This window comes from Marmota marmota, unplaced genomic scaffold (genome assembly GCF_001458135.2).
Source record: "Marmota marmota marmota unplaced genomic scaffold, marMar, whole genome shotgun sequence".
Lineage (NCBI taxonomy): Eukaryota > Metazoa > Chordata > Mammalia > Rodentia > Sciuridae > Marmota > Marmota marmota.
The window spans coordinates 37,210,578-37,233,682 of record NW_025999932.1 but is presented as its reverse complement, the minus strand read 5'-3'; the positions used below and the strand labels follow the sequence as shown (position 1 = coordinate 37,233,682).

General features: G+C 41.8%; 1 long non-coding RNA gene across 1 annotated transcript; it reads left to right on the top strand.

Annotated features, from left to right (window-relative positions):
• The first annotated feature begins 219 nt into the window (after window positions 1-219).
• On the top strand, window positions 220-20,790 carry LOC125615992. Its single transcript, XR_007346587.1, has 3 exons — window positions 220-371; window positions 642-733; window positions 20,415-20,790. It is a non-coding gene; the product is annotated as an uncharacterized LOC125615992 (long non-coding RNA).
• The last annotated feature ends 2,315 nt before the right edge of the window (window positions 20,791-23,105 follow it).

Below are 23,105 nucleotides of genomic sequence, written 5' to 3'. Positions count from 1 at the left end.
CTTCTGGAATCTCAATGGAATGGGAGGATCTGAGGGATGGCCTCCGGGTTCAGAAGGTTTGAGAAAAAAGAAGAAGATAAGAATGGGTGGCTATTCCGGAGATGCGGTCAGCAAATGCCTAGGGTTGTGCTTCTGCATTTTAATGTGAAAGGGAATCCCCTGGGGACTTTGTTACAAAGCAGATGTGGACTCCGTGGTCTGAGAGCCCCGCCAGAGCCTTTGCAACTAGCTCCCACGGAAGCCTGCACCATTGGTAAAAATAACACCACCCTTTAAGTAGGAAGGGTATTAAGTAGGATTTGGAGCAATGAATAGATAACTTTGAGGGGTGTGGCCACTAATAAGAAGCAAGGTGTTCTCCTGCTGCTTAGGTAAGAGCTGGACTAAGGAGGGAATGGTTGGGGGTATCCGTGGCTGCAGAGAGAGACAGGGGGTAGTGGTTTCTATGGAAGTGCTTTTAATGCGGTACCATTCAACCTGAGATGATTGCTACAGTTTGGATCTTAAGTGTCCCCCTTAGGCCCACGAGTCAAAGGTTTGGTCCCCAGGGTAGTGGAACCTAGGTGGGGCCTAACTAGAGTTTCTGGGCAAGTGCCCTTGAAAGGGACGGGTTTCTTTTTCTCTGTTTTGTGTCCCGGCAGTGAACAGTTTACTTTGTCTTCTGCATTTCTGGCTACCACACAGGCCCAGAAGCAATGGAGCCAATTGATCATGAACTGAAACATCCAAAATTGTGAGTCAAAATTAATTCATTACATTTTTTTTTTTTGTACTGGGGATTGAACCCACCATGGGTGCTTTATCGCTGAACTTCATCCCCAGCTCTTTTAATTTTTTTAAAAACATTTTCAGTTGTCAGTGGATCTTTTATTTTATTTATTTATTTATGTGCAGTGCTGAGACTCAAACCCAGGGCCTCATATGCGCCAGGCAAGCCCTTTACCACCGAGCCACAGCTCCAGCCCGCTTTTAATTTTTTAATCTTGAGACAGGGTCTCGATAGGTTGCAGAGGCTGGCCTGGAGCTTGTGATCCTCCCGCCTCAGCCTCCCTGGTTGTTGGGATTACAGGCGTGCTCCACTGTGCCCAGCTCAATTTCTTCTCTTTACAAGTTGATTATCTCAAGCCTTCATTGCAGTAACACAGCTGATGGACACATGGATGAAGTGGCAGGTGAAAAACTAGGAGAAAATGATTTTTAAAAAAGTGATGGGGCCAATGAATGGTTAGTTATGAGTGAAGGGCTCTTGATGAGGTGAGAGAATTACTGGGGTGGGAGCATTATAGCCACCAAGCTGGAGGAGAAAGAAGGAGGTGGTTGGGAAGTAAAGGGCTTGAAATTGAGAGAGGGACCTGGCTATTGGTGATGACGAGGTCAAGCTTATGACCTCAGAGTGGGAGGCTAAAGAACATTTGATGTGAGGAGGTCAAGGAGCCAAAGGTCAAAGGCTAACTGATCATCCCCCCAATAATGAAACAAGTGGTTAGTGAAGATGAGGATCCTGAGAAAGTCCTTAAGGAGCAAGGAGGAGTGACCAGGGCACTGGTGGATGACAGTGACCAAGAGAGTCAGCAGGCTTTTAGTCTGATGGTATGAACTTCAAAGGAGCTCTGTGCAGCATGTGCAGGTGCTGGGGATAGAAGACAGACAGACTCTCCCAAGTGCATGGGGAGGCCCAGAGGGTTTGGGACAGGAAGTTCACGGTCAATTGACGTTTAAAATGATCTCTTAGACTTGGATGTAGAGAATAGATTGGAGGGAAGAAGGTTCCATGTCGTTAGGAGGCTATTCTAGGTATTTAGCCTGTCAAAGTGTGGACCCCAGACTAGCAACAGCAGCAAAACCGAGAACTTCTCAGAAATGCACATTCTCAGGCCCCATCCCAGATTTACTGAATCCTAAACCAAGAACAAAGCCCTGCATGTGATTTTTTTGTTGTTGTTGTTGTTGCTGGGGATTGAACCCAGGGCCTTGTGCATTCGAGGCAAGCTCTCTGCCAACTGAGCTATATCCCCAGTCCCCCTGAAATGTGAATTTTCAAAATGGTCACTTAGGGCAGTGGAGACGAGTGGATGGAACTATAGCTTGGTGGGAAAAGACAAGGTCAGGGTCGTGGGAGTTGGGATGAGGGAGGGGGAGGAGCCAGGTTTCCAGGAGGAGGAAGTGGGTAAATGGGGGTATCCCGCACAGTGGTGGGAAAGGCTAAAGGAGGAGCCATGCTACAGGGCAAGGTCAAGGATTCCGGCTGTCCATGGTACAGGGCAAAGATGTGCCAGAGAAGTCAGCTGGATAATAAAGCTGTGGGTAAGAACCACTTTCCACTGTAGTTCGCAGTCTGAAATCCAAGGTGTTCTCCTCTGGAAGGCTAGGCTGGCTGCTGTGAGACATGATGTGACAGGCGACAGTGATACTGTTCCCGAGCAACCTGGTCCTGCTGTGTGAGAACCAGCCCTGAGGTGCTGTGAGACTAAGGAAGAGGCAGACAGTGCAATTTAGCAGAGACTACTGACACAGGTGTGGTCCTAGGCAGCATCAAGGCCTGGTGGATTTCTGCCATTTGGGTCAGCAGGAAGTCAGAACACTATGCATTTCAATTTTATGTATAACTAGAAGGCATCAATAACAAAACAAATAAATAATAAGTATAAGGAAGACCAATAGACTAGAGGAAGTGGATCAGAGGGAGGAAGGAGGGAAGGGAAACAGGGACTGAAATAGAGAAAACTATGTTATTTGCATTGGTGGGTATATATAACTATAATACACTAAAAGAAAAAAAAAAAAGGTCAGGATAAAAGTAACTTCATCTTAGCCAGAATGAACCTGGTTTATCTCAAGCTAGTATCAAAGACGTCAGGCACATTCCTGGTGCTGATAACCCAGGGGGCCAGGTCAGAAAGCTCCACATACCACTCCAATGGTTTTGTTTATCTGGGAAACTATGTGGGGAGAACATGCCAGGGTTTCTCAGAGGCAATCATGGTGGTTATGACTCAAGATGGTGGCTGTCAGGTCAAACGGAATCCCTCGACCCTGTAATAGTTTATGGCTGAGGACATGGTGGAAAGAGCCCTGGGCTTGGATTACAGAGGGCTCATCCTCTGGGGTTAAGTGGCTTCCTAGCAAGTCATTTGTGAGCTCATTTCCACATTTCTGGAATGGGGATTATGATATCTATCCTAATCACCTAAAGAGACCACTCTCAGAGTCAAATGTGCAAATCAAAATGCATTGATAATTCTAAATTCTTTACAAATAAAAGCTGGATAGCATTCTAAAAAATATTCTAGTATCAAAACTGTTTTTCTTGTTGGTAGCTGCCCACTTACTGTGATATGACAGCAGAGGAAAGATGACCAATCCCTCCAAACTCATTTTCCTTCCTGACTGAGGTCAGTTATTTAAGTGGATCTTGTGGCTATAAAAATGCAAGTATACCTTGGAAGGTAACATGGTTAATACCCAAAAAATATTGACCATTTATGTATCATATACCATGTGCTGGTGCTTCATGTCCATCCTTTTATGTCCCCTGAAGGATTCCTGCACACTGGATATTCCCGTCCTCATTCTACAGCCGAGGACACTAGTCTCAGAGGCCAGGAGATTCATCCCAATTCAGAGTTTGTAGAGGGCAGAGCCAGCCCTTGACTCTCTCCTACCTGGTCTGATACTGTGCTCTCTGGTCCTGCAGGCATTTTTGGATGGGCAGGGTTAGGACACCAGGCACCCATCTTGGGGAGGGGAGGTCCTCCAGGAACAGAGACAAGGGTGCTGACTGGGTTCAATAAAATCTACCAAGGCACAGGAACTGTTCTGCAGACCTTCTGCTCTTGTATTGTGACTTTATTTTTAAGAACCTTTCAAATGTCTCAGCCTTCCACAGCATCCAATGTTTACTGACACAGTGTGATGTCATCTTTCAACAAAGATATCAAGAGAAGAAAGGGGTCAGGGAGGACCCTAGAGGCTGTAGGACCCCCTAGCGTCTGCTAACAGGTAAAGCAAATGTAGAGCAAGGAGCCAGGAAAGGTTCAGCCGCCTTGGGGGGGGGTCTCTGTTTCAAGGCTCTCAATACATTTTGCACATGAACAGCATTATGCCTGTGAACTTTGGTGTGGCAGGAGACCTGTTAGAGTAATTTCAAGGCTGCAGTAATTGATGACACCAGCTCAGCTTGTTGAAAAACCAGCCTCTACCTCAGAGCAAAGCCTGTCCAAGGAAGGGACATCACCTTTGTCCTTGGAAAAACCCACAGAGCACTCCTAGGCACATTCCCACCCTGCTAAGTGGTTTATCTACAAATAACAGGAGAGATCTGCTGCGCTAGGTGTCCCTGACCCAGTCAGGCTAGGTGAGGACCCATAGCAACCCCCTAGCAGCCACCAATCAGCATGAGACAGGGAAATACCTGGGATGCCAGATGACCCTCCCAGTAGTTTATGCTGGTTGATAATGTGTTGGGAAACCATGTAGTTCAGCATGAACACCCCTCTTGGCTTAAACCAATCAGTTCAAATGAATACCCCTTTTGTACTGACCAATCACCCCTACCCAACTTGTTCCCGCCAGTGAATGTGCTAATCACGTTTTAGAGTTGTTATTTGATTTTCCCGCGGTGTGTGATGATTTGCTAAGAGATGCTATGATGTATGTGAAGTCCCTGCCTTCTCCAAAGAATGTATAAAACTGCTGCAAACCCTGGGCTCGGGGCCTCTCAGTGTCACCAGTTGCTGTGTATGCGCGCGGAGGACCGAGCTAGCTCGCAATAAACACCTCTTTGCTGCTTACATCGATCTTGGGTCTCTGGTGGTCTTTTGGGGGTCCCGAATTCAAGCATAACATTGTGACACAAGAAACTAGCAGAGCCAGAAAGGAGCCATATTCCTTATTTTACAACACAGAGAGGACAAGGGTCTTGTTCAGAGGCTTAGCATTGCTTAGTGAAATAGAAGGAACTGAAATCTCTGCCTCCCAGTGTGTTCCCTGATCATTCTAATCATCTTAAAAATTACTGTCACAGGGAAATGAGGTTGGCCAAATTGTTTTATGTTCATGCATAAATGTGTCACAATGAGTCCCGCTATTGTGTATAATTATAATGTACCAGTGAAAAATAAACTGAAACAACAAAAAAGAACTCCCACAAAATCAAACACCACCAACTCCAGAGAGGATTCACATCTTTTGCACGAGCATGGCCTTCACTGAGAGCTATTTTTTAAAAATATGTTCTCTCCTGTTGAGTGACACTCTGCTGGGTCACACATGCCCTGTGGGCAGCACTGGGAGAGTTCCATCTTTCCACAGCCACGGCACAGAGCTTCCGTGTGGGCTTTGAAGTGTTGGCCGGAGGTTGTCTAGGTGATCTCAGGAAGGAGTTGGGGAGTATTATGACCTGAGAAACCTTTGAATACAAATTCAGTGACACAGAGCATCAAATTAACATTGGTCAGTTTTTCTGGCCCACAGGGCTATGTCTTGCAGAAAAACTTCCATTGCCCAGCAATGTGGACATGAGAAGTCCATTATGTAGCTCCACCGTTGTTGTGTTTTTAAATTGCCATAAAATAATTGTGCATATTGATGGAATACAGTGTAGGTTTCTGTTTTTTTGGTACTGCGGTTTGAACTAGGGCTTCCCTACCACTGAGCTATATCCCCAGACCTTTTCATTTTTTCTTTTGAGACAGGGTCTCATTAAATTGTTGAGGCTGGCCTCAAACTTGGGATCCTTCCTGCGTCAGCCTACTGATTTGAGCTGGGATTAAAGGTGTGGGCTGCTGTCCACGGCTAGATGTGATATTTCCATATTTGTATGCATCGTGTAATGATTAGATCACCTCAAACATTTATAATTTCTTTGAGCTGAGAATATTGAAAATCCTTTCTTTAGGGCTGGGGTGTAATTCAGGTGTAAAGCACCTGTCTAGCATTCACTGAGGGGTTCGATCCCCAATATCACAAAAAGAAAAAGAAATAATAATCCTTTTTTTTCCAGTAATTTTGAACTAGTCGTTTTTGTGTCTTGGCTCCTCCAGTGGAGAGGCAGTAAACAATTAAAATGCCTGCTCCAAAACCAGTCTATATACTTCTTTGGAGTGGCTGTGGAAATCATCCCATCCTGAAGGGTAGAGAAGGGATAAAGGAAGAATAGGAACTCACCCCCACTTTTCTTTCACTTTCAGAATAAGTTGGGCCAGTAAAAAAATTACCAGGGGATGCAGAGTGGCGGGATTACCCAAGGCTGTGGGAGCAGTGGAGCCTTTCGGGGGAGAGAAAGGAAAAGTAATGGAAGCTGAGCTGCTCCTCTCTCCCTGGGGTCTTTTGTGGAGCCCGTGACTAAGTCTGTGCGTCGCTTGGTCCCCCTCTCCCGAGCTGCTACACCTGGGCTCCCCCACAAAGCTGTCTTGCACAGAGCTTGGAGGCTGGTCACCTGGGTTCACTTCCCACTAGCTGTGTGACCCTCGGTCTTTGACTTAATCCCTCTGAGCCTTAATTTATTCCTTTGAGAGGAAGAACAATACTGTTCGGAGTAAGTGGTGCCGCACACGGGGCGTCAGGCGCGCTCATTGCGGCGCGGGCATATTGAGGCCTCACCCCGGGTTTACCACTGTCTGGAAGCCGTGGCAGGGAGTCTGGAGGAGGCTGTAGCAGAATGGAGACCAGCGCTGCCGGTGGCCACAGAGTCGCTTTGCGGTTTCCTTGGGCCCCGCGCTGCGGAGTCCGGCCGCGGGTTCTGGAGCCAGCGCGCCCCCTAGAGGCCGACCGCGGGAACGAGGTTGCCCCTGAGACAAGGCGGAATGAAAAGCTTCAGGGTCACCTGGGCAAAGGCTCAGTGAGGAAAGGGGACTACCCAGAGTGGGCCCACTCAACCACTGAGCCACATCCCCAGCCCTATTTTGTATTTTATTTAGAGACAGGGTCTCACTGAGTTGCTGAGTGCCTCGCTTTTGCTGAGGCTGGCTTTGAACTTGCGATCTTCCCATTTCAGCCTCCTGAGCAGCTGGGATTTCAGGCGTGTGCCACCCCTGGCCTCAACTAACACTGAGAACCCGTTTTGCACTGGGATGTTATTATTATTATTATCATTATCATTATTTTATCTTTTGTGTTTTAAATTTTTTAATTTTTAAAATTTGTTTTAATTAGTTATACATGATGTTAAAATTCCTTTAGACACATTGTACACAAACAGAGCACAACTTTTTCCTTTGGCTGTCACTTACATTATTATCTCATTTAAACTTTACAGAAACCTTGTGAAGGAGAGTTTAACTTTTGTCTTTGTTGTTTCTTTTCTTTTTTAAACATCAAATTGTATACTTTATTTTTATGTGGTGCTGAGAATGGAATCCGTGCCTCACATGTGCCAGGCAAGCACTCTACCACTGGGCCACAACCCCAGCCCATCTTTGTTGTTTCTTAACCTTTATTTTTAAACTTTTTTTTTGTGTGTGTGTGTGTGTGTAGATGGACACAATATCTGTATTTTATTTATTTATTTTTATGTGGTACTGAGGATCGAACCCAGAGCTTCACATGGGGTAGGCAAGTGCTCTACCACCGAGCTACAACCTCAGACCTCTTTGATGTTTCTGCTAAGTTCACTGAAACACTCTCAGAAAGTTATTTGAACACAACTGAAACACGGCTACATGGAGATTTGTATTAGTTTGCTGTAGGTCTAACAAGCAAGTGTTGTTAGTCTAACAAAGTGAAAAAAAAAAGGGAGGAGGTTGTTCAAACAACAGAAAAGCCTCATAACTAGTTCTGAGAGCTGGAAGTCTGAAGTCAAGGTCTTGGTAGGTAGGGTTGGTTCCTCCTGGGAGCTGTGAGAGAGGGATGCTTCAAGCCTCAACCCCGACTCCTGTGTGGCTGCTTGCATTTTACATGTGTAGCAACTGTCTCCAAATTTTCCCTTTTAAAAGGATAACAGTCTTGTGGAGTTAGGCCCACAAAAATTATATCATTTTAATTCGATTACTTCTGTGAAGACCCTATCCTCAGCCAAGGTCACATTCGGAGGCACTGGGGGTTAGAACCTCAACATATGAATTTGCAGGGAACATAATCCAACCATAGCAGGATTTAACCCAGAACTCGAGATTCTAAACCTGGTGATTTCCTGGTGAGAGCAAAAAGTCTAGCTATAGAAGAAAGAATAAATAAACTGTACTAAGTCCACACAATGGAACATTATTCAGCAGTCAAAATAAACAAACTCTACTAGCATATAAAAACACAAATCTTAATATAATATTAAGAAGTGATTTCCAAAAGATTACATGCAATGTAATGTCCTTTTTAATAGTTAAAATAGACCAAGATAAGCAGGTTTCCTTTTCTTATGAATATAAATAGATGCAATTAAATTAAATAAATGGAAAGCAAGGAAGTGGAAAATATAGAAATTCAACCTGATGGTTACCTTGAGTGTGGAAAAGCAGAGAGATGGGATGGGAAGACAATTACATGGTCAGGAGTAGGGTGTTGTTGAGGTTTCATTTCTGCATTAGATGGTAGGTTCATGAGTGCTAATCTATATTTATTTTATTATTTTTTAAATATATTTTTTAGACATTGATGGGCCCATATTTTGTTTATTTATTTATATGCAATGCTGAGAATCGAACCCAGTGCCTCGCACCTGCTAGGCAAGCACTCTTTTACTGAGTCACAACCCCAGCTCCTCTATATTTATATATATATATATATATATTTATATGTCAATATTTCATACTTAATGAAAGTGATCACTCAAGGATCACTGAAGAAAGCATATCATAAATAGAATTAGGACTAATCCTAATCCAATCCTGTGCACCTGAGGCCACACACTTCTCCTAATAGTTGGACTTGCTCAGATGAGTTCATGATTTAACAAATTGGTATTTCTAGCTCACTCTGATTTCTAGGGGCTGGAAACTGGAACCATTTTTTTCCCAGGCTAACTCTGTGACTAACAGTGTGGTTAACCAATCTAGACCAAGCATGCAGGTCTGACTTGTTCAGGATTTAGTGTTCCAACTTAGTTGGAAAGCTCGAGTCATTAAAATAAAGGGATCCAGAGACTGAAAATTCATTGAGTTCAAGTGAATTAGTTCAGTGGATGGGAAAAAAAGAAAAAAGAAAATCAAAACCAGTTCCTATAAAAAATAATTTGGGCTGCTGGAACCCTTCTAAAGATGTACAGATAGCAAATAGCTTTACCAGGAAGTGTATCTCAAAATGAAACCACGATACTAAGAAAACAAATATCAATCAGGAACTACATTAGGGATTTTTTTTTTCTTTAAGCCAACAAAACCATGAGTACAACAAAAACAGGTTCTAGAAGAAAAATTAAATCTTCATTGACCCTGGTTAAAATGTAATATTTTAGTTATTTTTTTCCTGCAAACATTCATACTGTTTTTGAAGTTTTAAAAAGAATATGTTTTAGGAATCTCAAGAACCCCATATTCTGTAGGCAAAAGTAGAGACAGAATTGACAAGAGCACAAATCCTTCTCACTTGACTGTATTTAAGAGGTTCATGCTGTTCTTTCAATTCACGAGTGAGTTGTTCAGAAACAGTAGAGGGGTTAGGCAAGCTGGAGAGATGAGCACACCCAGAGGAAGAGGTTTGCCAATCCAGGAGCACTGAGCTGTCACAATGGAATTTGCAGGACTTTCTACCTCTGGGGATACGTCATAGGTCTTGAATTCCAGTACACAGGGTATTTCTTACAGTAAGGAAAATGATATGAGAAAAGAGAAGGTATTATAAGTATGTATCTCATATTTCTTCCTTCTTCTACCCTCTAAATAGAAGGGCAAAGATAATACTGAGCAAATGTTCTTTAGAAAAATGTGATTTCTTCTCATGCTTATGAATTTTTGCCATAGCAATAGTTACTGCTACTGTTTATAGTAGACATTCCTACCCTGAAAACTGAACTCTGAACTATTTACTATGCTTAGATAAATCACATATTTTCCCTGGTGAGTACAGCCTATTCAGGTTTATACATAACCCTGTGTAACTCCCCAAGAGCTCCTTCCAATTTAAAAGCATGATGTTGGATGTGTTTGTGAAAACTGAAAGGAAAGAGTTTTTGCTCTTTAAAAATACTTGCCAAAGAGGGCAGCTAAATGTATGCTTTATTGCTGAATTTGGCTTTGATCAATGGAGGCTCCAAGAATATTGATAAAATAGCAAAAAAAAAATTTAGGCTTTTTAAAAAATAGAATTTGAGTGAAAAGATGCAGACTAGGAGTGGGAATTTGTCATAATGATAGCAGAATCTTAAAAAGAAAACACCAAAATAAATGCTGCTGAGGAACCCGGAACTTCTCCTGGTTTCTTCCCCTCTAGAAGCTTCAATTCATGCAATATACTAATATTACTTTGTTATTTCTTGTTTTGCTTTAAAATGGCAAAAAATATCTAAATTGTTGTCACTATTAGGAAAAATTAATCACGAACAGAGCCCAAAAGGTGGCATAAAGCATTGCTTTACAATATTTCATCATGTCATTGTTTTGACCTGCTCTAGCTACATTCCTTGAGAAGGTCCAGAATATGTCCCCTCACTAAAGCATTAAGAAATGTGTTCATGGGCTGGGAATGTGGCTCAAGCGGTAGCGCGCTTGCCTGGCATGCACGGGGCGCTGGGTTTGATCCTCAGCACCACATGAAAATAATATAAGGATGTTGTGTCCACTGAAAACTAAAAAATTTAAAAAAAATGTATTCATGAGCTCTGTGGCTGCTCTTCGTGGTAGGCCACATAAAACATACGGTCATCAACATGGTCTCCCTGCCTTGGATAGGGTGATGGGACCTCAGAGTGACAGAAGTAGTGGCAGCATTGAATCACCACAAAGTGGATACACCGCTGTGAAGGATGCCTTACTTGGCCTGCAGAGGTCTTTGGTGGTGGTTGAGCCGTCATGGTTTTCCTAGGCATGCAATCGATGGGCCATCTACTAGCATATTGCTTGATCTGCAGAAGAAGAAAAAACTCTAGGTCAAGTAGCCAAAAACATGATTTGAGTCATTACAGTGGACAGCCATGGCTGTTGTCCGGTTTGAGATCTAAGTCCGATTACAGGCCCAAAGCTCCTTGATTAAGGAGTCTGATGCCCCTTGAGGAAGAGCCCTGCTATCTCCTACACAACTGGAACTATGAGTTCAGAATCAAGGGGTGGAGGTGAGAGTGGTTCTTCTCACTATGATACCTAATAGTCAACTTAGAGCAGATCCCCACTTCTCACCCTGGTAACTTTGTGCTCTGCTGGTTTGAGGCTTACTTCCCCAAAGAGGAAGTCTTTCCATCAGGGAAAACAACAGCGGTTCAACTGTATCAGAAGGTGAGACTTCCACATGGTCATTTTGGGCTTTGTATGCTTCTGAATGCATTTTGGACCTGGGGACTCAATCATGCTAGGTATACACTCTATCACTGAGCTACCGAACCCCTACGATCTGTTTTAGACTAATTTTTGTGCTGGCCCGACCCCAGGGTCTATATTAGTTTTTTAAGGCTTCATGACAAAGTACCACAAACTGGATGGCTTGAAACAACAGAAATGCGGTGGCTTACAGTTCCAGAGGCTGTAAGTTCAAGACTAAAGTTTTTGAGGAAGAAACTTAGCAGCTGCTCTTTTGGATGGAGTGATTGATCTTAGTTACCAAAGGAAAATCGAGTTGCTAATGCAAATGGAGATAAGAAGGCCTATGTCTTAAACCCAGGAGATTTTCTGGGATGCCTTTTAGAATTTCCATGCCTGTTAAGGGTCAAGAAAACCACAGAAATAAAGAAACAAAAACTCAAGCTAATTGACTGGTTAATCCTTTGCAAGTGAAAGTTTGTGTTATGGCACCAGGTAAGGAACCCGTACCAGTAGAGGTTCTGGCGGAGGGTAGGGGAAGTACAGAATGGTAATGAGAGAAAGAAAACAGATATTAATAATGGCCTCATGGCCAATTAAAGAAATGAGGATGGTATAGTTCTGCATATTTCTCTTTGCTTGTTTTATGTGTTTTTGTTTTTGTTTGCCAACCATTTTCTTCTCTCTCCCCTTCCCATTTTTATATGGTGCCTTATTGCGCATGGTTTGTCTATTTGTAGTGAACCCCCAGCACATACCCTGCAAACTTCTCTATCATCCAGTTAGCCGTGGTCACACTAACTGTCCTGGATCTGAGCCCTAGGAGACAGGTCTCTTGTGTCCTGTGGAAGCCCTAAAGCTTAGTAGTTAGTCCCGCTCACTATTATATCCATATTCTTCTCAAGACGTATTCTTTGTAACTCTTTTTTTTTAATTTTTAAAAATTTTTTATTTATTTATTTTTTTTAATTTTTTTTATTTATTTTTTATTTTTTTATTGGTTGTTCAAAACATTACAAAGCTCTTGACATATCATATTTCATACATTAGATTCAAGTTGGTTATGAACTCCCAATTTTACCCCAAGTACAGATTGCAGAATCACATCGGTTACACATCCACATTTTTACATAATGCCCTATTAGTAACTGTTGTATTCTGCTACCTTTCCTATCCTCTACTATCCCCCCTCCCCTCCCCTCCCATCTTCTCTCTCTACCCCATCTACTGTAATTCATTTCTTTGTAACTCTTAACAAGCCATTTCTCTATTTCTCCAATCCCCTGTGATAGTTGATAATTAGGTATACTAAAATTTCTCTGTTAAAATTACTGTTTCTGTTTCATTTCTGTCTGCCAACTATACCCTGATACATAAGAAAAAAATGTAAAAATATGAATATTAACCCTGTTATGGACTGAACTATGTCCCCCACCCCCAAATACAAAATATGTTGAAGTCCTGGGCTGGGATTGTGGCTCAGTGGTATTGTGCTCACCTCGCACATGTGAGGCCCTGGGTTCGATTCTCAGCACCACATAAAAATAAGTAAACAAAATAAAGGTATCGTATCCAACTACAACCAAGAAATAAATTTTAAAAAATGTTGAGGTCCTCATGCGCAGTACCTGGGAATATTCCCCTTAGAACTACCAAAATTAAAAAGACTAACAAGTACTGATGAGGAGATAAAGCAGGCAGAACTCATCACTGCCCCGGAACACATACAGTGGCACAATCCACTCTAGAAAACAGTTTGGCAGTTTCTTTGAAATTCAAATTCACGAATCTAGCTGGGCGAGGTGGCACGTGCCTATAATCTCAGTGGCTCAGAAGGCTGAAGCAGGAGGATCATGAGTTCAAAGCCAGCCTCAGCAAAAAGCAAGGCCCTAAGCAACTCAGTGAGACCCTGTCTCTAAATAAAATAAATACAAAATAGGTCTGGGGATGTGGCTTAATGGTTGAATGTCCCTGAGTTCAATTCCTTGTAGCCAAAACAACACCAACAACAAACCCCAAATATACAAATCCCTTCAAGTTGATCATTTTGTCCCTAACAGAAAAAGTCTGTCTTCACAAATATTCATGGTAACTTTATTTTTAATGGCCCCAAACTAGAAATAACTCATATCTATGAATATGAATAACCTAGTTGTGGTATAGCCATGCAATAGAAGAGTATTAGGGGTAGGGAAAGGAGAGGGAAACTGCTGATTTACACACACAGATAAATCTCAAAATAATTATGCTGACTAAAAGAGGCCAAAGAATACACACTTATATGAAATCTAGGAAATAAAAGCTAATTTGTGTAGATGGAATGTGGATGAGTGGTGGCCTAGGTCAGGTTGCTTTTAAGTGAGTTGAAAGAAGGTAGGGACTGCAGAGAAGCACAAGGGAACTTTGGAGGGCGGTGGAAATGCTCAACATCTTGTTTGTGCAAATGATTTCACAGTAGTATATATATACATATTTTTTTTTTTACCAAGACTTATCAAAAGGTACACTTTAGCTAGGTGCAATGGCCTACACCTGTAATCCCTGCGGTCAGGAGGCTGAGGCAGGAGGATCTCGAGTTTAAAGTCAGCTTCAGCAATTTAGCGAGGCCATAAGCTGTTCAGCAAGACCCTGTCTGTAAATAAAATATGTTTAAAATGTCTGGGGATGTGGCTCAGTGGTTAAGTGCCACTGAGTTTAATCCCTGATACCTCCCCACAAATAAAGTAGACTGTAAACATTTGCAGCTTATTATACAAAATTATGTATCAATACAATAAACTGGGGGAGGAAAGCAATGAATATGGGCATGGGTGGGCACCATGGACTGTCTCACCCTTTCTCATTTTCTGAAGTGTGTTGAGTTCCTCAGTCAGATAAAATAGCCACCCTCAATTCAGCCACATGGAAGGTTCTTTCTTGTCCATTGTCCTCCCTGGTACCCACACTGGGACACAGTGGTACATGGACACTGTGGAGGATCCTCTGTGCTTTTTGTCTTGGCAGCTCCTGTCCCAAGGGTAGTTGGTGAACATGTGGAATTGTATAATCACAGACTCTTTTTTTCCCAGGTGTAGAGTTTCCCAGCAATACAGTGCTCTTTTTAATTTTTTTTTAAGTTGTCAATGGACCTTTAATTTATTTTATTTATATGTGATGCTGAGACTCAAACCCAGTGCCTCACACATGCTAGGCAAGTGCGCTACGGCTGAGCCACAACCCCAGTCCACAATGCAATGCTTTTAAACCTTACTTGACTGCCTTTTGAGTGCAGTTGGGGGGGGGGTCATTAACTATTAATACAAGAATTCATGCTGAGCCATGAATCAGGATCCAACTTTTGAGATTTCTTACTCTTAGGGACAGACAGTTCTAATAGCATGATGTAGACACCACCTCAGAATGACGTGGAAGCTGAGGGGTTAATGTACCAAAAATACAACTCCTACCCCTGGCAGCAGCCCACACTGTGATGTCTCAAATAGGGTGGGGGTAGTGGTTTCTTATTTTCACTGGACGCAGTGAAGGGCTGGGGATTAGGCTTTCCAATCCCGGGCTTCTCTTTTATCATCAGTACATCACCTAAAGTAAGGATAGTGTGACAAAGATTTTCAATAATTATGTATAGGATGTTCAAAGAGAAGAATAAAAGCTATTAAAGAGGCTGGGGCTGGAGCTCAGGGGTAGAGCCCTTACCTTGCATGTGGGATGTGCTGGGTTTGATCCTCAGCACCACATTTAAAAAAAACACAAATAAAATAAAGCCATGCTGTCTATCTACAACTACAATTTTTTTTTTAAAAAAGCTATTAAAAATGAATGAGAAATTATAGAAGAAAAGCAGGCAGAAATTAAACTAGTAAGTGTGAAAAACAGCAAAGGGGAGATATAGAATAGAGGCAGTGTGTACTGATAGCTTTTTTTGCAGAAATTTTGCTATAAAAGGGAACAGAGAAATGAGGAAATAGCTAAAAATAAATGAGTATCTTAAAAAATAAGATGTGCTAGGGTCTCTCTGCTAATAGAAATGCATGCCCTGTGATTCAGCAATTTTATTCTTAGGAATAAAATCAACAGAAAGGATAGTACATGTGCACAAAAATGCATGAGTAGAACCGTCCATAGTAGCATTATTTGTAGGAACTCAAGCTGGAAACAATCTAAATATCCATAGCAACAGAGTGGTTATGCCTTAGTCTATTCTGTGCTGTTATAACAAAACACCCGAGACTGGGTAATTAATAGAGACCAAAAATTTATTCTCTCACAATTCTGGAGGTTGGGAAGTTTAACATCAAGGTGCCTTCAAGCGAGGCCCTGCTTTCTCTGATTACAAGATGACACCTTAAATTCTGTGTTATAGGGCAGAAGAGCAGAAGAGAGCAGGAGCCCATTCTCACAAGCCCTAAGCCCATCGTGGCATTAATCTATTCATGACTGCCCTTATGACCTAAACACCTCCATTGGACTTCACCTCCCAATACTGTAGCATTGGGGATTAAGTTTCCAAAACATGAATTTTGCAGGGAACAAAACCATTTAAACCATAACAAAGTATGAGATAGTAAAAATATTGAGTCTATAAAACATTAAAAATGCAATTGGATATATATATATAACATATGTATGTATATGTATAGTTATATACATAACACGGGTAAATCTCATAAATATATTGGAAAAAAAGATGCCAGACACAAAACTGTGGTTGTCTTTGGGCAAGGTAGAGGGGTAGTAATTAGAAGTGGGCATCAGGAAGGCTTCTTGGATTCTGGTAATGCACTATTTTCTGAACTGTATGGTGGTTAAATATGTGAATGTGCTTTGTGATAATCAAGTTGTTTATTTTTTTAAAAAATTGAGTCAAGTTCATGTGACATAAAATTGACCATCATCCATCGTAAAATAGACAATTTTGTGACATTTAAAATAGACATTTAATGTATTTACAATGTTGTACAACCACGACTTCTACCTAGTTCAGAGATGTTTTCATCACCCTAAATGGAAACCATATACCCATTGAGCAGCTGATCACTTTTCTATGAACACATTTTATTTCAGTTAAAAATTTCTGGGGCTGGGGTTGTGGCTCAGTGGTAGAGAGTTTGCCTAGCATGTGTGAGGCACTGGGTTCAATTCTCAGCACCACATATAAATAAATAAATAAAAATAAATAAAGTCCATTGACAACTCAAAAATATTTTTTAAAAATTTCTGGTTTTTTAAAAGTGCAACCAGGCAGGTCCATGTGTGGTTTTCCCTCTAGCAACATTGAGCTGCTTAGATTCCCATAAGGTAGAGAGAGTAAGAAGAAGGGAGCCAGGCCAAGGGACTGAGGGTATTCATAAGGGAGCTGCTGTAAAAGCAGCCCATGAAATCCAGGCTGGCCAAGGAGAATGAAAGTCATGATGCAGCTGATGAAGATTAAGGCATGGTAGGATGAATGGACCGGAGCTTTTGGTAAGACTGAAGAAGTGTGATGGTGTATGCACTGTAGTGGGTGACCTTGGAGGAAGGAGGTGGTAGTCAGAGGGTAGGATGCTTTAATAATGATTTCAGAGGTGGGTCATTTCTGGTGATCTCTAAGGAGTGATCGCAGGGGTGGGTTCCCGAGGCAGAATGGAGAAAAGGTCATTGGAGACCTGTGAGTTAAAGACCTCAGTGGACAGGGTGTTGTTGAATGGTTCAGTAACATTGTGTTAGGTGCTTCAAACCAATCAACTTAAGGTCACTGAGAATGGCTAAGAATGATGTGGCTGGAACTGGGAGGAGAGGAAGGCATGAAGCCAGGGGCTCCATGTCTCCTGGGTGAAGGGGTAGGGCCAACAGTAGCTCACAGCTTTGAGGAGGAGGGACTAAGGGAGTTAGATGACCTGATGTTTAGAAGATCTGGGGACCTGGAAGGAGGGTGGACAAATTGGAAAGTGCAGCTCCAAGTGGTGAGGACATTGCCTGAGTGCCTTGTCTCTTCAGGAACGGCCAGGTTTCACTTAAGGCAGGAGAAAAGATGGAGGACCTGGTTGGGTTTAAGAGCATAGAGAAGAGTTCCTGAGAACACAGCTAGATGTAGATACAAAGCTCGTATCCAACTGGAGGAAAGACAGGGCATCAAAAAGGCAGGTAGGTTGGAGGTAACGGGGAGGTGTGCCCAGCTAGTAGTGAATCTGTCGAAAACAGGATTTGGAGACAGGATTTAATTCAGTCTGAAGATACAGTTGGGCTGAGAGTAGCAATCAGACCTGATGCTCTATGTTCTGGCAATTTCTCTCCAGAAACCACTAATGACAAAGTGGTGCTTTGTATGCTTAGGGACTAGATCACCTTCCTAATATATGGTGTTAATAGCTTATAAATGTCCAAGTGTGCCCTTTTTTCTTTCTGATAGGCCCTAACCTAATCAAATGTTGGCTATCTCCATAAGGAGGCACATGCTACTGTGGTTTATGCCATGAAGATTAATTTAGAAAGATCATTAACTGAGACCCTTTACTTTTATTGATCTTTCTGAATTATTGAGCAAGTGAAATCACAATTATTATGGCTCTCAAGATTTTCTTTTTTCTGGGCTGGGGTTATGGCTCAGAGGTAGAGCACTCACCTAGCACGTGTGAGGCACTGGGTTCGATCCTCAGCATCACATAAAAATAAAATAAAGATATTGTGTCCACCTATAACTAAAAAATAAATATTAAAAAAAGATTTTCTTTTTTCTTTAATATTGGAAAGTTCTTTGGAAAGCATAACAAAGGACCTGAATTCAGAATATATAGAGAACATTCAAAACTCAACAATAATAAAACAACCACTCGTTGAAACAATGAGTTGTTCCACCAAAGAAGATATACAAATTGGCTAAAACTCATGAAAAAAATCTCAACATCATTAGTGATTAGGAAATGCAGACTAAAACCACAATGAGATACTTCTACACATTTTCTAGAATTGCTAAAATTAAAGATTGACAAGAATGTGGAAGAATTGGAATTTCACACACCTCTGGTGGGAATATTAAATGGTTAAATGTTGGAAAACAGTTGGGCAGTTTGGTGAAAAGTTAAAACATACATCTACCATATGATCCAGCCCTTCCACTCCTAGGTACCTACAATGAGAAATGAAAGCGTATGTCTACCTTATGCTTGCACACCAATGTTCATAGAAGCGCCATTATTTGTAGTAGCCCTGAACAGGGAACAATCACATAACCATTTAAAAGTGAGTAAATGAATTGTGAGACATCCATGTAATGGAGAAGTACTTGGCAATTAAAAGGAATGTGTTATTGGGCTGGGGATGTGGCTCAAGCGGTAGCGCGCTCGCCTGGCATGCATGCGGCCCGGGTTCGATCCTCAGCACCACATACAAATAAAGATGTTGTGTCCACCGAAAACTAAAAAACAAATATTAAAAAATTCTCTCTCTCTCTCTAAAAAAAAAACCAAAGGAATGAATTATTGATATACATAATGGCATGGGTGATTGTCCTCAGAATAGTTAGGTTGGGATTTAAAAAAAAAATTTTTAGTTATAGATGGACACAATACCTTTATTTTATTTATTTTTATGTGATGTTGAGGATTGAACCCAGTGCCTCACACATGCTAGAGAAGTCCTCTACCACTGAGCTACAACCTCAGCCCCCAGTTATGTTGAATTTTGAAAGAAGGCAGACCCTTTCTATTAAAAAAAGACTATATACAGGATGATTTAATTTATATAAACTTCTAGATTAAAACTAATCTGAGATTACAGGGAATTTATCAATGGCTACTACAAAGGGTTGGGGGAAAGAGAGGGATGGGAAAAGGGTGAATTAGACCATTTTCAGCTACTACAACAAAATACCTAAGTCTGAGTAATTTATAAAGACAGAAGTTATTTCAGCTCATGGTTCTGGAAGTTCAAGGACATGACACCAGCATCAGGTTGGCTCTGGCGAGGATGTCATGGTGGATGACATCATAGCAGGAGCACCTACAAGTGGGAGAGATCACAGCAAAACAGGAAACCAGAGAGTAGCTGGGGTCTCACTAGAACTACATTAATGCCCTCCTGAGGGGACAACCCTCCCCTACAATGAACTATGACTTCCCACGAGGCCTCTTCTCTTAAAGGTATCACTACCTCTTAAAATTGCCACACGAGGACTGTCACCATTTGAATTTGAGGTGTCCCTCCCAAAGTTCAGTAGACAATGTAGCAATGATCACAGTGAAATGATTATGAGAGCTGTAACCTGATCAGTCGATTTAATCCACTTGATGGATTAATAATTTTTTTAGTTGTAGATGGACACAATACTTTTGTTTATTTATTTTTATGTGGTGCTGAGGATCAAACCCAATGCCTCACGTGCTCTACCCCGTGGCTGCAACCCCAGCCCTGGGTTAATAATTTGAAAGGATTATAATACTGGGTGATAACTGCAGGCTGGTAGGGTGTGACTAGAGAAAGTAGGTCACTGGGGACATGCCTTTGGAGTTTATATTTTGTCTCTGGCACCTTGCTTGCTCTGTCTCTGCTTCCTGTCTGTTATGAATGGAGCAGCTCTCCTCCGCCATGTCCTTCCACCATGATGTTCTGCCTCGTCTTGGGCCAGGAGCAATAGAGTCAGCCAGTCATGGGCTGAATTTCTGAAACGATGAGCCAAAATAAACTTTTCCTCTTCTAAGTCGTTATTGTTAGCTATTTTATCACAGAGACAAAAAGCTAACACAAAAACCAAGCTTCCTATACACGAACCCTTGGGGGACAAACCACATCTAAACCATAGCAAAGGAATTACCAAGAGGCCAGAGGAAACTTTTGTGGGTAATGGGTATGATATTTATCTTGAGTAAAGTGATGGTTTCATGGTATATACATATGTCAAAACTTGTCAAATTGTACACTTTAAATATGTACAGATTTTTTGTATGTCAATTATACCTCAATAAAGCTGGAAAAATAAATCAATGCATTTTTACTATGTGTCAGGCATTGCACAAGTCTCATTGAATTCTATTTTTTTCTCTCTCATTTAATTTTTATACCTAGGCAAGGCATTATCATCACCCACTTTGAGATGAGGAAACTGAAGCTTCTTCTCTGAACATTCCCTCCACTGATTTGTTTTCAGAGTCTGCCACCCTCTGAGGCTGCTAAAGCTGCTGAGTGGAGGTTGGATTCCCTCTCACACCAAAGTTCTTCAGGGTCAGCAAGCGGTGGCTTATTCAGGTCAGTGTTTGAATGCAGGTTTGCCACACGCTATGCCTGGAATGAATCATGCTCCCACTTCCCCCTCAGGTATGCCTGCACTAGTCGTGGAGTGCTCTCTGTTTATTTTTCCCATCTTTCAAATGGGGAAAACAGAGCTGGGGTTGTGGCTCAGTGGTGGAGTGCTTATCTCGCATGCATGAGGCACTGGGTTCGATCCTCGGGACCACATTAAAAAAAAAAATAAATAAAACAAAGATACTGTGGCCATCCACAACTAAAACACACAACCCCCACCCCCCCACCAAAAAAATGGGGAAAACACTGCCAGCTCTGGGTTTGTTAAAGGGGAAATAAATGATTGCTAAGGATACTCAGTGTCCATCCAGTTAGGGGGCCATGCTGGACAGTTGGAATGTCAGAGCTCGAATTTCAGCTGTGAAAATACTAGCCACATGACCTTGGGAGATTATTCAACCTCACTACCCTTGATTTTCCTGGGACTCTCTTTCACTCTGGTTCCAACATTTTATTATAAAAAGTTTCAAATATATTTTAAAAAGTTGAAATAATTGTACAGTAAGTGCACATATACCATTTGGATTCTACAGTTAACATTTTACTATTACCTACTTTATCATGTATCTATTTATTCATCTGCATTTGTATCTCTCCCCTCCCAACCCAAATTCAAATGTTGAAGCCCTAATGCCCAGAATGACTGTATTAAGAGATGGGACTTCTAAGGAAGTAATTAAAGTTAAATGAGGTCATGAGGGCAGGAGGGCCTTTGCTCTGGAGACCTAAGAGAGCTCGTTTGTTTCTCCCACAAGAACACAAAGAAGAGACCAGACAGTGGCTGCCAGTTGCAAAGAGAAGGGACCTCCAAACAAAATCTACCTGCCTGACTCCTTGATGCTAAGCTTCCCAGTTTCTAGAACTTGTGGGAAAGAAATTTCTCTTGCTTAGGCCACCCAGTCTGTGGTATTTTGTCACGGCAGACCAAACAGGCTCCATTATCAAGCCAATCTACTGTTTGGATGCATTTCCAAGTAAGCAGCCGATATCAGAAAACTCCATCCCTGAACATGTCTGTGTGTCATGGCCACGGTTCAATATTTATTGATGGCTATTTTTTTTTCAGTCCTATTAAAAACAAACATATAGCTCTGCCGGGACACACAACTAAATTGGTCAGGGTCACTCCAGGTGAACTGGGCTGACACAAAATAATCACACAGAGACAGAGAAAATACCTTTATCTTGGGGTTCAGCGACGGCTCCTCTGCCCCAGCTCCCAAAAGGGAGGCAAGAGAGGCTGGCAAAAAGAGAGCGAGCGGGCACACCTGAAGCCCTGTTTACTGAGGGGAAGACACTCGAGAAAGTTCCACCCAATTGAGGTAAGGGAGGGGCTGGGGTTGTGGCTCAATGGTACAGTGCTTGCCTAACATGTGTGAGGCACTGGGTTTGATCCTCAGCACCACAAACAAATAAAATAAAGGTGTTGTGTCCACCTACAACTAAAAAATAGCCCAGTCTCATTGTGTGACACCCACTCTCAGAGCTTCAATCCCCTGCGGAGCAGAGGTAGGGTCCACCTGCTCTCCCACAATGTTAGAGTCTGTAAACAAGTCAAAATAACACCTGGCATTTTGCCAGGGGAATGTTAGAGTTCGTAAACAAGTCTGGATGGTGCCTGGCAAAATGCCAGAGGGAGTGGTTTGAGAAGTAACAAAAGCGAGCCATTAAGTGTGGAGATTCCTGATTGGTTGACTGCTGTATCTAGTTTATGCTAATTAGATAAGCTGTGTGGAATGTATAAATACTGCTCCTGTCCTGCAATAAACGGCTTCCACTCCTGTGTGGCAGCACATGGCTCAGTGTGCTAGCGCAAGCCTGTAATCCCAGAGGCTCAGGAGGCTGAGGCAGGAGGATGATGAGTTTCAAGGCAACCTCAGCAATGGGTGAGGCACTAAGCAACTCAGTGAGACTCTGTCTCTAAATAAAATACAAAATAGGGCTGGGGATGTGGCTCAGTGGTCAAGTGCCCCTGTGTTCAATCGCTGGTACCAATAAATAAATAAACAAACAAATAAACAAACACATGTACCAAATAACTTTAAATTATAAAAATTCTATTAAAAAGCCATTTACATTTAAAATTTTGTAACACAATTGTTTTAAATTATAAAATTGCATATATATGTATATTTTTTTAAAGAGAGAGAGAGAGAGAGAGAGAATTGTTTTTAATATTTATTTTTTAGTTTTCGGTAGACACAACATCTTTATTTTTTGTGGTGCTGAGGATTGAACCCAGCGCCCCGCGCATGCCAGGCGAGCGCGCTACCGCTTGAGCCACATCCCCAGCCCTATATGTATATTTTAATAATTGTATAATACATTTACTTTCATAAATTTGATATACATTTTTAAATATTTACATTATGCATAGTTATAAGTATGTATATATGCTTGTGTGTATAGAAAGCATATACACTAAACTATTAATTTATCTCTGAAAAGGAGTGA